The sequence below is a fragment of the Hippocampus zosterae genome, chromosome 11, assembly GCF_025434085.1.
Source record: "Hippocampus zosterae strain Florida chromosome 11, ASM2543408v3, whole genome shotgun sequence".
Lineage (NCBI taxonomy): Eukaryota > Metazoa > Chordata > Actinopteri > Syngnathiformes > Syngnathidae > Hippocampus > Hippocampus zosterae.
Genome location: NC_067461.1, coordinates 24,749,439 through 24,765,377, shown reverse-complemented (window position 1 = coordinate 24,765,377; position 15,939 = coordinate 24,749,439).

Here is a 15,939-nt window from a genome sequence, read left to right as displayed (position 1 = left end):
CTCAATGGCGGGGTGCGGGCCGGGGAATAGGCCTCTTGGCCGGGGTGAATATGTTGGAACGCGGCGCGCGTAAATAGAAGCGGCTGGAGGTACCGGGGGCGAAGCCCGCCCCGGCCCGGAGGCCGAGTTAAAAAAAATAATAATCCCCGTTCAGTCTCAATGGCGGGGTGCGGGCCGGCCCGGCGGCGAGTGCGGCGGGCAGCAGGCCTCTTGGACAGGTTGAGAGATAAAAAAATAATAATTCCCGTGCAGTCTCAATGGCGGGGTGCGGGCCGGGGAATAGGCCTCTTGGCCGGGGTGAATATGTTGGAACGCGGCGCGCGTAAATAGAAGCGGCTGGAGGTACCGGGGGCGAAGCCCGCCCCGGCCCCGAGGCCGAGTTAAAAAAAATAATAATCCCCGTTCAGTCTCAATGGCGGGGTGCGGGCCGGCCCGGCGGCGATTGCGGCGGGCAGCAGGCCTCTTGGACAGGTTGAGAGATAAAAAAATAATAATTCCCGTGCAGTCTCAATGGCGGGGTGCGGGCCGGGGAATAGGCCTCTTGGCCGGGGTGAATAGTGTTGGAACACGGCCCGCGGAAATAGTAGCGGCTGGAGGTACCGGGGGCGATGCCCGCCCCGGCCCGGCGGCCAAGTTAAAAAAATAAATAATCCCGTTCAGTCTCAATGGCAGGGTGCGGGCCGGCCCGGCGGCGATTGCGGCGGGCAGCAGGCCTCTTGGACAGGTTGAGAGATAAAAAAATAATAATTCCCATGCAGTCTCAATGGCGGGGTGCGGGCCGGGGAATAGGCCTCTTGGCCGGGGTGAATATGTTGGAACGCGGCGCGCGTAAATAGAAGCGGCTGGAGGTACCGGGGGCGAAGCCCGCCCCGGCCCGGAGGCCGAGTTAAAAAAAATAATAATCCCCGTTCAGTCTCAATGGCGGGGTGCGGGCCGGCCCGGCGGCGAGTGCGGCGGGCAGCAGGCCTCTTGGACAGGTTGAGAGATAAAAAAATAATAATTCCCGTGCAGTCTCAATGGCGGGGTGCGGGCCGGGGAATAGGCCTCTTGGCCGGGGTGAATATGTTGGAACGCGGCGCGCGTAAATAGAAGCGGCTGGAGGTACCGGGGGCGAAGCCCGCCCCGGCCCGGAGGCCGAGTTAAAAAAAATAATAATCCCCGTTCAGTCTCAATGGCGGGGTGCGGGCCGGCCCGGCGGCGAGTGCGGCGGGCAGCAGGCCTCTTGGACAGGTTGAGAGATAAAAAAATAATAATTCCCGTGCAGTCTCAATGGCGGGGTGCGGGCCGGGGAATAGGCCTCTTGGCCGGGGTGAATAGTGTTGGAACACGGCCCGCGGAAATAGTAGCGGCTGGAGGTACCGGGGGCGATGCCCGCCCGGGCCCGGCGGCCAAGTTAAAAAAATAAATAATCCCCGTTCAGTCTCAATGGCAGGGTGCGGGCCGGCCCGGCGGCGATTGCGGCGGGCAGCAGGCCTCTTGGACAGGTTGAGAGATAAAAAAATAATAATTCCCGTTCAGTCTCAATGGCGGGGTGCGGGCCGGGGAATAGGCCTCTTGGCCGGGGTGAATATGTTGGAACGCGGCGCGCGTAAATAGAAGCGGCTGGAGGTACCGGGGGCGATGCCTGCCCGGGCCCGGCGGCCAAGTTAAAAAAATAAATAATCCCCGTTCAGTCTCAATGGCAGGGTGCGGGCCGGCCCGGCGGCGATTGCGGCGGGCAGCAGGCCTCTTGGACAGGTTGAGAGATAAAAAAATAATAATTCCCGTTCAGTCTCAATGGCAGGGTGCGGGCCGGCCCGGCGGCGATTGCGGCGGGCAGCAGGCCTCTTGGACAGGTTGAGAGATAAAAAAATAATAATTCCCGTTCAGTCTCAATGGCAGGGTGCGGGCCGGCCCGGCGGCGAGTGCGGCGGGCAGCAGGCCTCTTGGACAGGTTGAGAGATAAAAAAATAATAATTCCCGTGCAGTCTCAATGGCGGGGTGCGGGCCGGGGAATAGGCCTCTTGGCCGGGGTGAATATGTTGGAACGCGGCGCGCGTAAATAGAAGCGGCTGGAGGTACCGGGGGCGAAGCCCGCCCCGGCCCGGAGGCCGAGTTAAAAAAAATAATAATCCCCGTTCAGTCTCAATGGCGGGGTGCGGGCCGGCCCGGCGGCGATTGCGGCGGGCAGCAGGCCTCTTGGACAGGTTGAGAGATAAAAAAATAATAATTCCCGTGCAGTCTCAATGGCGGGGTGCGGGCCGGGGAATAGGCCTCTTGGCCGGGGTGAATAGTGTTGGAACACGGCCCGCGGAAATAGTAGCGGCTGGAGGTACCGGGGGCGATGCCCGCCCCGGCCCGGCGGCCAAGTTAAAAAAATAAATAATCCCGTTCAGTCTCAATGGCAGGGTGCGGGCCGGCCCGGCGGCGATTGCGGCGGGCAGCAGGCCTCTTGGACAGGTTGAGAGATAAAAAAATAATAATTCCCATGCAGTCTCAATGGCGGGGTGCGGGCCGGGGAATAGGCCTCTTGGCCGGGGTGAATATGTTGGAACGCGGCGCGCGTAAATAGAAGCGGCTGGAGGTACCGGGGGCGAAGCCCGCCCCGGCCCGGAGGCCGAGTTAAAAAAAAATAATAATCCCCGTTCAGTCTCAATGGCGGGGTGCGGGCCGACCCGGCGGCGAGTGCGGCGGGCAGCAGGCCTCTTGGACAGGTTGAGAGATAAAAAAATAATAATTCCCGTGCAGTCTCAATGGCGGGGTGCGGGCCGGGGAATAGGCCTCTTGGCCGGGGTGAATAGTGTTGGAACACGGCCCGCGGAAATAGTAGCGGCTGGAGGTACCGGGGGCGATGCCCGCCCCGGCCCGGCGGCCAAGTTAAAAAAATAAATAATCCCGTTCAGCCTCAATGGCAGGGTGCGGGCCGGCCCGGCGGCGATTGCGGCGGGCAGCAGGCCTCTTGGACAGGTTGAGAGATAAAAAAATAATAATTCCCATGCAGTCTCAATGGCGGGGTGCGGGCCGGGGAATAGGCCTCTTGGCCGGGGTGAATATGTTGGAACGCGGCGCGCGTAAATAGAAGCGGCTGGAGGTACCGGGGGCGAAGCCCGCCCCGGCCCGGAGGCCGAGTTAAAAAAAAATAATAATCCCCGTTCAGTCTCAATGGCGGGGTGCGGGCCGGCCTGGCGGCGAGTGCGGCGGGCAGCAGGCCTCTTGGACAGGTTGAGAGATAAAAAAATAATAATTCCCGTGCAGTCTCAATGGCGGGGTGCGGGCCGGGGAATAGGCCTCTTGGCCGGGGTGAATAGTGTTGGAACACGGCCCGCGGAAATAGTAGCGGCTGGAGGTACCGGGGGCGATGCCCGCCCCGGCCCGGCGGCCAAGTTAAAAAAATAAATAATCCCCGTTCAGTCTCAATGGCAGGGTGCGGGCCGGCCCGGCGGCGATTGCGGCGGGCAGCAGGCCTCTTGGACAGGTTGAGAGATAAAAAAATAATAATTCCCGTGCAGTCTCAATGGCGGGGTGCGGGCCGGCCCGGCGGACGAGTGTGGCCGGGGAAGAGGCCTCTTTGCCGGGGTGAATATGTTGGAACGCGGCGCGCGTAAATAGAAGCGGCTGGAGGTACCGGGGGCGAAGCCCGCCCCGGCCCGGAGGCCGAGTTAAAAAAAATAATAATCCCCGTTCAGTCTCAATGGCGGGGTGCGGGCCGGCGCGGCGGCGAGTGCGGCGGGCAGCAGGCCTCTTGGACAGGTTGAGAGATAAAAAAATAATAATTCCGGTCAGTCTCAATGGCGGGGTGCGGGCCGGCCCGGCGGACGAGTGTGGCCGGGGAAGAGGCCTCTTGGCCGGGGTGAATATGTTGGAACGCGGCGCGCGTAAATAGAAGCGGCTGGAGGTACCGGGGGCGAAGCCCGCCCCGGCCCGGCGGCCGAGTTAAAAAAAATAATAATCCCCGTACAGTCTCAATGGCGGGGTGCGGGCCGGCCCGGCGGCGAGTGCGGCGGGCAGCAGGCCTCTTGGACAGGTTGAGAGATAAAAAAATAATAATTCCCGTGCAGTCTCAATGGCGGGGTGCGGGCCGGGGAATAGGCCTCTTGGCCGGGGTGAATAGTGTTGGAACACGGCCCGCGGAAATAGTAGCGGCTGGAGGTACCGGGGGCGATGCCCGCCCCGGCCCGGCGGCCAAGTTAAAAAAATAAATAATCCCCGTTCAGTCTCAATGGCAGGGTGCGGGCCGGCCCGGCGGCGATTGCGGCGGGCAGCAGGCCTCTTGGACAGGTTGAGAGATAAAAAAATAATAATTCCCGTTTAGTCTCAATGGCAGGGTGCGGGCCGGCCCGGCGGCAATTGCGGCGGGCAGCAGGCCTCTTGGACAGGTTGAGAGATAAAAAAATAATAATTCCCATGCAGTCTCAATGGCGGGGTGCGGGCCGGGGAATAGGCCTCTTGGCCGGGGTGAATATGTTGGAACGCGGCGCGCGTAAATAGAAGCGGCTGGAGGTACCGGGGGCGAAGCCCGCCCCGGCCCGGAGGCCGAGTTAAAAAAAATAATAATCCCCGTTCAGTCTCAATGGCGGGGTGCGGGCCGGCCCGGCGGCGATTGCGGCGGGCAGCAGGCCTCTTGGACAGGTTGAGAGATAAAAAAATAATAATTCCCGTGCAGTCTCAATGGCGGGGTGCGGGCCGGGGAATAGGCCTCTTGGCCGGGGTGAATATGTTGGAACGCGGCGCGCGTAAATAGAAGCGGCTGGAGGTACCGGGGGCGAAGCCCGCCCCGGCCCGGAGGCCGAGTTAAAAAAAATAATAATCCCCGTTCAGTCTCAATGGCGGGGTGCGGGCCGGCCCGGCGGCGATTGCGGCGGGCAGCAGGCCTCTTGGACAGGTTGAGAGATAAAAAAATAATAATTCCCGTGCAGTCTCAATGGCGGGGTGCGGGCCGGGGAATAGGCCTCTTGGCCGGGGTGAATAGTGTTGGAACACGGCCCGCGGAAATAGTAGCGGCTGGAGGTACCGGGGGCGATGCCCGCCCCGGCCCGGCGGCCAAGTTAAAAAAATAAATAATCCCGTTCAGTCTCAATGGCAGGGTGCGGGCCGGCCCGGCGGCGATTGCGGCGGGCAGCAGGCCTCTTGGACAGGTTGAGAGATAAAAAAATAATAATTCCCATGCAGTCTCAATGGCGGGGTGCGGGCCGGGGAATAGGCCTCTTGGCCGGGGTGAATATGTTGGAACGCGGCGCGCGTAAATAGAAGCGGCTGGAGGTACCGGGGGCGAAGCCCGCCCCGGCCCGGAGGCCGAGTTAAAAAAAATAATAATCCCCGTTCAGTCTCAATGGCGGGGTGCGGGCCGGCCCGGCGGCGAGTGCGGCGGGCAGCAGGCCTCTTGGACAGGTTGAGAGATAAAAAAATAATAATTCCCGTGCAGTCTCAATGGCGGGGTGCGGGCCGGGGAATAGGCCTCTTGGCCGGGGTGAATAGTGTTGGAACACGGCCCGCGGAAATAGTAGCGGCTGGAGGTACCGGGGGCGATGCCCGCCCCGGCCCGGCGGCCAAGTTAAAAAAATAAATAATCCCCGTTCAGTCTCAATGGCAGGGTGCGGGCCGGCCCGGCGGCGATTGCGGCGGGCAGCAGGCCTCTTGGACAGGTTGAGAGATAAAAAAATAATAATTCCCGTTCAGTCTCAATGGCAGGGTGCGGGCCGGCCCGGTGGCAATTGCGGCGGGCAGCAGGCCTCTTGGACAGGTTGAGAGATAAAAAAATAATAATTCCCGTGCAGTCTCAATGGCGGGGTGCGGGCCGGCCCGGCGGCGATTGCGGCGGGCAGCAGGCCTCTTGGACAGGTTGAGAGATAAAAAAATAATAATTCCCGTTCAGTCTCAATGGCGGGGTGCGGGCCGGCCCGGCGGCGATTGCGGCGGGCAGCAGGCCTCTTGGACAGGTTGAGAGATAAAAAAATAATAATTCCCGTGCAGTCTCAATGGCGGGGTGCGGGCCGGGGAATAGGCCTCTTGGCCGGGGTGAATAGTGTTGGAACACGGCCCGCGGAAATAGTAGCGGCTGGAGGTACCGGGGGCGATGCCCGCCCCGGCCCGGCGGCCAAGTTAAAAAAATAAATAATCCCCGTTCAGTCTCAATGGCAGGGTGCGGGCCGGCCCGGCGGCGATTGCGGCGGGCAGCAGGCCTCTTGGACAGGTTGAGAGATAAAAAAATAATAATTCCCGTTCAGTCTCAATGGCAGGGTGCGGGCCGGCCCGGTGGCAATTGCGGCGGGCAGCAGGCCTCTTGGACAGGTTGAGAGATAAAAAAATAATAATTCCCGTGCAGTCTCAATGGCGGGGTGCGGGCCGGCCCGGCGGCGATTGCGGCGGGCAGCAGGCCTCTTGGACAGGTTGAGAGATAAAAAAATAATAATTCCCGTTCAGTCTCAATGGCGGGGTGCGGGCCGGCCCGGCGGCGATTGCGGCGGGCAGCAGGCCTCTTGGACAGGTTGAGAGATAAAAAAATAATAATTCCCGTGCAGTCTCAATGGCGGGGTGCGGGCCGGGGAATAGGCCTCTTGGCCGGGGTGAATAGTGTTGGAACACGGCCCGCGGAAATAGTAGCGGCTGGAGGTACCGGGGGCGATGCCCGCCCCGGCCCGGCGGCCAAGTTAAAAAAATAAATAATCCCGTTCAGTCTCAATGGCAGGGTGCGGGCCGGCCCGGCGGCGATTGCGGCGGGCAGCAGGCCTCTTGGACAGGTTGAGAGATAAAAAAATAATAATTCCCATGCAGTCTCAATGGCGGGGTGCGGGCCGGGGAATAGGCCTCTTGGCCGGGGTGAATATGTTGGAACGCGGCGCGCGTAAATAGAAGCGGCTGGAGGTACCGGGGGCGAAGCCCGCCCCGGCCCGGAGGCCGAGTTAAAAAAAATAATAATCCCCGTTCAGTCTCAATGGCGGGGTGCGGGCCGGCCCGGCGGCGAGTGCGGCGGAAAGCAGGCCTCTTGGACAGGTTGAGAGATAAAAAAATAATAATTCCCGTGCAGTCTCAATGGCGGGGTGCGGGCCGGGGAATAGGCCTCTTGGCCGGGGTGAATAGTGTTGGAACACGGCCCGCGGAAATAGTAGCGGCTGGAGGTACCGGGGGCGATGCCCGCCCCGGCCCGGCGGCCAAGTTAAAAAAATAAATAATCCCCGTTCAGTCTCAATGGCAGGGTGCGGGCCGGCCCGGCGGCGATTGCGGCGGGCAGCAGGCCTCTTGGACAGGTTGAGAGATAAAAAAATAATAATTCCCGTTCAGTCTCAATGGCAGGGTGCGGGCCGGCCCGGTGGCAATTGCGGCGGGCAGCAGGCCTCTTGGACAGGTTGAGAGATAAAAAAATAATAATTCCCATGCAGTCTCAATGGCGGGGTGCGGGCCGGGGAATAGGCCTCTTGGCCGGGGTGAATATGTTGGAACGCGGCGCGCGTAAATAGAAGCGGCTGGAGGTACCGGGGGCGAAGCCCGCCCCGGCCCGGAGGCCGAGTTAAAAAAAATAATAATCCCCGTTCAGTCTCAATGGCGGGGTGCGGGCCGGCCCGGCGGCGATTGCGGCGGGCAGCAGGCCTCTTGGACAGGTTGAGAGATAAAAAAATAATAATTCCCGTGCAGTCTCAATGGCGGGGTGCGGGCCGGGGAATAGGCCTCTTGGCCGGGGTGAATAGTGTTGGAACACGGCCCGCGGAAATAGTAGCGGCTGGAGGTACCGGGGGCGATGCCCGCCCCGGCCCGGCGGCCAAGTTAAAAAAATAAATAATCCCGTTCAGTCTCAATGGCAGGGTGCGGGCCGGCCCGGCGGCGATTGCGGCGGGCAGCAGGCCTCTTGGACAGGTTGAGAGATAAAAAAATAATAATTCCCATGCAGTCTCAATGGCGGGGTGGGGGCCGGGGAATAGGCCTCTTGGCCGGGGTGAATATGTTGGAACGCGGCGCGCGTAAATAGAAGCGGCTGGAGGTACCGGGGGCGAAGCCCGCCCCGGCCCGGAGGCCGAGTTAAAAAAAATAATAATCCCCGTTCAGTCTCAATGGCGGGGTGCGGGCCGGCCCGGCGGCGAGTGCGGCGGGCAGCAGGCCTCTTGGACAGGTTGAGAGATAAAAAAATAATAATTCCCGTGCAGTCTCAATGGCGGGGTGCGGGCCGGGGAATAGGCCTCTTGGCCGGGGTGAATAGTGTTGGAACACGGCCCGCGGAAATAGTAGCGGCTGGAGGTACCGGGGGCGATGCCCGCCCCGGCCCGGCGGCCAAGTTAAAAAAATAAATAATCCCCGTTCAGTCTCAATGGCAGGGTGCGGGCCGGCCCGGCGGCGATTGCGGCGGGCAGCAGGCCTCTTGGACAGGTTGAGAGATAAAAAAATAATAATTCCCGTTCAGTCTCAATGGCAGGGTGCGGGCCGGCCCGGTGGCAATTGCGGCGGGCAGCAGGCCTCTTGGACAGGTTGAGAGATAAAAAAATAATAATTCCCATGCAGTCTCAATGGCGGGGTGCGGGCCGGGGAATAGGCCTCTTGGCCGGGGTGAATATGTTGGAACGCGGCGCGCGTAAATAGAAGCGGCTGGAGGTACCGGGGGCGAAGCCCGCCCCGGCCCGGAGGCCGAGTTAAAAAAAATAATAATCCCCGTTCAGTCTCAATGGCGGGGTGCGGGCCGGCCCGGCGGCGATTGCGGCGGGCAGCAGGCCTCTTGGACAGGTTGAGAGATAAAAAAATAATAATTCCCGTGCAGTCTCAATGGCGGGGTGCGGGCCGGGGAATAGGCCTCTTGGCCGGGGTGAATAGTGTTGGAACACGGCCCGCGGAAATAGTAGCGGCTGGAGGTACCGGGGGCGATGCCCGCCCCGGCCCGGCGGCCAAGTTAAAAAAATAAATAATCCCGTTCAGTCTCAATGGCAGGGTGCGGGCCGGCCCGGCGGCGATTGCGGCGGGCAGCAGGCCTCTTGGACAGGTTGAGAGATAAAAAAATAATAATTCCCATGCAGTCTCAATGGCGGGGTGCGGGCCGGGGAATAGGCCTCTTGGCCGGGGTGAATATGTTGGAACGCGGCGCGCGTAAATAGAAGCGGCTGGAGGTACCGGGGGCGAAGCCCGCCCCGGCCCGGAGGCCGAGTTAAAAAAAAATAATAATCCCCGTTCAGTCTCAATGGCGGGGTGCGGGCCGGCCCGGCGGCGAGTGCGGCGGGCAGCAGGCCTCTTGGACAGGTTGAGAGATAAAAAAATAATAATTCCCGTGCAGTCTCAATGGCGGGGTGCGGGCCGGGGAATAGGCCTCTTGGCCGGGGTGAATATGTTGGAACGCGGCGCGCGTAAATAGAAGCGGCTGGAGGTACCGGGGGCGAAGCCCGCCCCGGCCCGGAGGCCGAGTTAAAAAAAATAATAATCCCCGTTCAGTCTCAATGGCGGGGTGCGGGCCGGCCCGGCGGCGAGTGCGGCGGGCAGCAGGCCTCTTGGACAGGTTGAGAGATAAAAAAATAATAATTCCCGTGCAGTCTCAATGGCGGGGTGCGGGCCGGGGAATAGGCCTCTTGGCCGGGGTGAATATGTTGGAACGCGGCGCGCGTAAATAGAAGCGGCTGGAGGTACCGGGGGCGAAGCCCGCCCCGGCCCGGAGGCCGAGTTAAAAAAAATAATAATCCCCGTTCAGTCTCAATGGCAGGGTGCGGGCCGGCCCGGCGGCGAGTGCGGCGGGCAGCAGGCCTCTTGGACAGGTTGAGAGATAAAAAAATAATAATTCCCGTGCAGTCTCAATGGCGGGGTGCGGGCCGGGGAATAGGCCTCTTGGCCGGGGTGAATAGTGTTGGAACACGGCCCGCGGAAATAGTAGCGGCTGGAGGTACCGGGGGCGATGCCCGCCCCGGCCCGGCGGCCAACTTAAAAAAATAAATAATCCCGTTCAGTCTCAATGGCAGGGTGCGGGCCGGCCCGGCGGCAATTGCGGCGGGCAGCAGGCCTCTTGGACAGGTTGAGAGATAAAAAAATAATAATTCCCGTGCAGTCTCAATGGCGGGGTGCGGGCCGGCCCGGCGGACGAGTGTGGCCGGGGAAGAGGCCTCTTTGCCGGGGTGAATATGTTGGAACGCGGCGCGCGTAAATAGAAGCGGCTGGAGGTACCGGGGGCGAAGCCCGCCCCGGCCCGGAGGCCGAGTTAAAAAAAATAATAATCCCCGTTCAGTCTCAATGGCGGGGTGCGGGCCGGCGCGGCGGCGAGTGCGGCGGGCAGCAGGCCTCTTGGACAGGTTGAGAGATAAAAAAATAATAATTCCGGTCAGTCTCAATGGCGGGGTGCGGGCCGGCCCGGCGGACGAGTGTGGCCGGGGAAGAGGCCTCTTGGCCGGGGTGAATATGTTGGAACGCGGCGCGCGTAAATAGAAGCGGCTGGAGGTACCGGGGGCGAAGCCCGCCCCGGCCCGGCGGCCGAGTTAAAAAAAATAATAATCCCCGTACAGTCTCAATGGCGGGGTGCGGGCCGGCCCGGCGGCGAGTGCGGCGGGCAGCAGGCCTCTTGGACAGGTTGAGAGATAAAAAAATAATAATTCCCGTGCAGTCTCAATGGCGGGGTGCGGGCCGGGGAATAGGCCTCTTGGCCGGGGTGAATAGTGTTGGAACACGGCCCGCGGAAATAGTAGCGGCTGGAGGTACCGGGGGCGATGCCCGCCCCGGCCCGGCGGCCAAGTTAAAAAAATAAATAATCCCCGTTCAGTCTCAATGGCAGGGTGCGGGCCGGCCCGGCGGCGATTGCGGCGGGCAGCAGGCCTCTTGGACAGGTTGAGAGATAAAAAAATAATAATTCCCGTTTAGTCTCAATGGCAGGGTGCGGGCCGGCCCGGCGGCAATTGCGGCGGGCAGCAGGCCTCTTGGACAGGTTGAGAGATAAAAAAATAATAATTCCCATGCAGTCTCAATGGCGGGGTGCGGGCCGGGGAATAGGCCTCTTGGCCGGGGTGAATATGTTGGAACGCGGCGCGCGTAAATAGAAGCGGCTGGAGGTACCGGGGGCGAAGCCCGCCCCGGCCCGGAGGCCGAGTTAAAAAAAATAATAATCCCCGTTCAGTCTCAATGGCGGGGTGCGGGCCGGCCCGGCGGCGAGTGCGGCGGGCAGCAGGCCTCTTGGACAGGTTGAGAGATAAAAAAATAATAATTCCCGTGCAGTCTCAATGGCGGGGTGCGGGCCGGGGAATAGGCCTCTTGGCCGGGGTGAATAGTGTTGGAACACGGCCCGCGGAAATAGTAGCGGCTGGAGGTACCGGGGGCGATGCCCGCCCCGGCCCGGCGGCCAAGTTAAAAAAATAAATAATCCCCGTTCAGTCTCAATGGCAGGGTGCGGGCCGGCCCGGCGGCGATTGCGGCGGGCAGCAGGCCTCTTGGACAGGTTGAGAGATAAAAAAATAATAATTCCCGTTCAGTCTCAATGGCAGGGTGCGGGCCGGCCCGGTGGCAATTGCGGCGGGCAGCAGGCCTCTTGGACAGGTTGAGAGATAAAAAAATAATAATTCCCGTGCAGTCTCAATGGCGGGGTGCGGGCCGGCCCGGCGGCGATTGCGGCGGGCAGCAGGCCTCTTGGACAGGTTGAGAGATAAAAAAATAATAATTCCCGTTCAGTCTCAATGGCGGGGTGCGGGCCGGCCCGGCGGCGATTGCGGCGGGCAGCAGGCCTCTTGGACAGGTTGAGAGATAAAAAAATAATAATTCCCGTGCAGTCTCAATGGCGGGGTGCGGGCCGGGGAATAGGCCTCTTGGCCGGGGTGAATAGTGTTGGAACACGGCCCGCGGAAATAGTAGCGGCTGGAGGTACCGGGGGCGATGCCCGCCCCGGCCCGGCGGCCAAGTTAAAAAAATAAATAATCCCCGTTCAGTCTCAATGGCAGGGTGCGGGCCGGCCCGGCGGCGATTGCGGCGGGCAGCAGGCCTCTTGGACAGGTTGAGAGATAAAAAAATAATAATTCCCGTTCAGTCTCAATGGCAGGGTGCGGGCCGGCCCGGTGGCAATTGCGGCGGGCAGCAGGCCTCTTGGACAGGTTGAGAGATAAAAAAATAATAATTCCCGTGCAGTCTCAATGGCGGGGTGCGGGCCGGCCCGGCGGCGATTGCGGCGGGCAGCAGGCCTCTTGGACAGGTTGAGAGATAAAAAAATAATAATTCCCGTTCAGTCTCAATGGCGGGGTGCGGGCCGGCCCGGCGGCGATTGCGGCGGGCAGCAGGCCTCTTGGACAGGTTGAGAGATAAAAAAATAATAATTCCCGTGCAGTCTCAATGGCGGGGTGCGGGCCGGGGAATAGGCCTCTTGGCCGGGGTGAATAGTGTTGGAACACGGCCCGCGGAAATAGTAGCGGCTGGAGGTACCGGGGGCGATGCCCGCCCCGGCCCGGCGGCCAAGTTAAAAAAATAAATAATCCCGTTCAGTCTCAATGGCAGGGTGCGGGCCGGCCCGGCGGCGATTGCGGCGGGCAGCAGGCCTCTTGGACAGGTTGAGAGATAAAAAAATAATAATTCCCATGCAGTCTCAATGGCGGGGTGCGGGCCGGGGAATAGGCCTCTTGGCCGGGGTGAATATGTTGGAACGCGGCGCGCGTAAATAGAAGCGGCTGGAGGTACCGGGGGCGAAGCCCGCCCCGGCCCGGAGGCCGAGTTAAAAAAAATAATAATCCCCGTTCAGTCTCAATGGCGGGGTGCGGGCCGGCCCGGCGGCGAGTGCGGCGGGCAGCAGGCCTCTTGGACAGGTTGAGAGATAAAAAAATAATAATTCCCGTGCAGTCTCAATGGCGGGGTGCGGGCCGGGGAATAGGCCTCTTGGCCGGGGTGAATAGTGTTGGAACACGGCCCGCGGAAATAGTAGCGGCTGGAGGTACCGGGGGCGATGCCCGCCCCGGCCCGGCGGCCAAGTTAAAAAAATAAATAATCCCCGTTCAGTCTCAATGGCAGGGTGCGGGCCGGCCCGGCGGCGATTGCGGCGGGCAGCAGGCCTCTTGGACAGGTTGAGAGATAAAAAAATAATAATTCCCGTTCAGTCTCAATGGCAGGGTGCGGGCCGGCCCGGTGGCAATTGCGGCGGGCAGCAGGCCTCTTGGACAGGTTGAGAGATAAAAAAATAATAATTCCCATGCAGTCTCAATGGCGGGGTGCGGGCCGGGGAATAGGCCTCTTGGCCGGGGTGAATATGTTGGAACGCGGCGCGCGTAAATAGAAGCGGCTGGAGGTACCGGGGGCGAAGCCCGCCCCGGCCCGGAGGCCGAGTTAAAAAAAATAATAATCCCCGTTCAGTCTCAATGGCGGGGTGCGGGCCGGCCCGGCGGCGATTGCGGCGGGCAGCAGGCCTCTTGGACAGGTTGAGAGATAAAAAAATAATAATTCCCGTGCAGTCTCAATGGCGGGGTGCGGGCCGGGGAATAGGCCTCTTGGCCGGGGTGAATAGTGTTGGAACACGGCCCGCGGAAATAGTAGCGGCTGGAGGTACCGGGGGCGATGCCCGCCCCGGCCCGGCGGCCAAGTTAAAAAAATAAATAATCCCGTTCAGTCTCAATGGCAGGGTGCGGGCCGGCCCGGCGGCGATTGCGGCGGGCAGCAGGCCTCTTGGACAGGTTGAGAGATAAAAAAATAATAATTCCCATGCAGTCTCAATGGCGGGGTGCGGGCCGGGGAATAGGCCTCTTGGCCGGGGTGAATATGTTGGAACGCGGCGCGCGTAAATAGAAGCGGCTGGAGGTACCGGGGGCGAAGCCCGCCCCGGCCCGGAGGCCGAGTTAAAAAAAATAATAATCCCCGTTCAGTCTCAATGGCGGGGTGCGGGCCGGCCCGGCGGCGAGTGCGGCGGGCAGCAGGCCTCTTGGACAGGTTGAGAGATAAAAAAATAATAATTCCCGTGCAGTCTCAATGGCGGGGTGCGGGCCGGGGAATAGGCCTCTTGGCCGGGGTGAATAGTGTTGGAACACGGCCCGCGGAAATAGTAGCGGCTGGAGGTACCGGGGGCGATGCCCGCCCCGGCCCGGCGGCCAAGTTAAAAAAATAAATAATCCCCGTTCAGTCTCAATGGCAGGGTGCGGGCCGGCCCGGCGGCGATTGCGGCGGGCAGCAGGCCTCTTGGACAGGTTGAGAGATAAAAAAATAATAATTCCCGTTCAGTCTCAATGGCAGGGTGCGGGCCGGCCCGGTGGCAATTGCGGCGGGCAGCAGGCCTCTTGGACAGGTTGAGAGATAAAAAAATAATAATTCCCATGCAGTCTCAATGGCGGGGTGCGGGCCGGGGAATAGGCCTCTTGGCCGGGGTGAATATGTTGGAACGCGGCGCGCGTAAATAGAAGCGGCTGGAGGTACCGGGGGCGAAGCCCGCCCCGGCCCGGAGGCCGAGTTAAAAAAAATAATAATCCCCGTTCAGTCTCAATGGCGGGGTGCGGGCCGGCCCGGCGGCGATTGCGGCGGGCAGCAGGCCTCTTGGACAGGTTGAGAGATAAAAAAATAATAATTCCCGTGCAGTCTCAATGGCGGGGTGCGGGCCGGGGAATAGGCCTCTTGGCCGGGGTGAATAGTGTTGGAACACGGCCCGCGGAAATAGTAGCGGCTGGAGGTACCGGGGGCGATGCCCGCCCCGGCCCGGCGGCCAAGTTAAAAAAATAAATAATCCCGTTCAGTCTCAATGGCAGGGTGCGGGCCGGCCCGGCGGCGATTGCGGCGGGCAGCAGGCCTCTTGGACAGGTTGAGAGATAAAAAAATAATAATTCCCATGCAGTCTCAATGGCGGGGTGCGGGCCGGGGAATAGGCCTCTTGGCCGGGGTGAATATGTTGGAACGCGGCGCGCGTAAATAGAAGCGGCTGGAGGTACCGGGGGCGAAGCCCGCCCCGGCCCGGAGGCCGAGTTAAAAAAAAATAATAATCCCCGTTCAGTCTCAATGGCGGGGTGCGGGCCGGCCCGGCGGCGAGTGCGGCGGGCAGCAGGCCTCTTGGACAGGTTGAGAGATAAAAAAATAATAATTCCCGTGCAGTCTCAATGGCGGGGTGCGGGCCGGGGAATAGGCCTCTTGGCCGGGGTGAATATGTTGGAACGCGGCGCGCGTAAATAGAAGCGGCTGGAGGTACCGGGGGCGAAGCCCGCCCCGGCCCGGAGGCCGAGTTAAAAAAAATAATAATCCCCGTTCAGTCTCAATGGCGGGGTGCGGGCCGGCCCGGCGGCGAGTGCGGCGGGCAGCAGGCCTCTTGGACAGGTTGAGAGATAAAAAAATAATAATTCCCGTGCAGTCTCAATGGCGGGGTGCGGGCCGGGGAATAGGCCTCTTGGCCGGGGTGAATATGTTGGAACGCGGCGCGCGTAAATAGAAGCGGCTGGAGGTACCGGGGGCGAAGCCCGCCCCGGCCCGGAGGCCGAGTTAAAAAAAATAATAATCCCCGTTCAGTCTCAATGGCAGGGTGCGGGCCGGCCCGGCGGCGAGTGCGGCGGGCAGCAGGCCTCTTGGACAGGTTGAGAGATAAAAAAATAATAATTCCCGTGCAGTCTCAATGGCGGGGTGCGGGCCGGGGAATAGGCCTCTTGGCCGGGGTGAATAGTGTTGGAACACGGCCCGCGGAAATAGTAGCGGCTGGAGGTACCGGGGGCGATGCCCGCCCCGGCCCGGCGGCCAAGTTAAAAAAATAAATAATCCCGTTCAGTCTCAATGGCAGGGTGCGGGCCGGCCCGGCGGCAATTGCGGCGGGCAGCAGGCCTCTTGGACAGGTTGAGAGATAAAAAAATAATAATTCCCGTGCAGTCTCAATGGCGGGGTGCGGGCCGGCCCGGCGGACGAGTGTGGCCGGGGAAGAGGCCTCTTTGCCGGGGTGAATATGTTGGAACGCGGCGCGCGTAAATAGAAGCGGCTGGAGGTACCGGGGGCGAAGCCCGCCCCGGCCCGGAGGCCGAGTTAAAAAAAATAATAATCCCCGTTCAGTCTCAATGGCGGGGTGCGGGCCGGCGCGGCGGCGAGTGC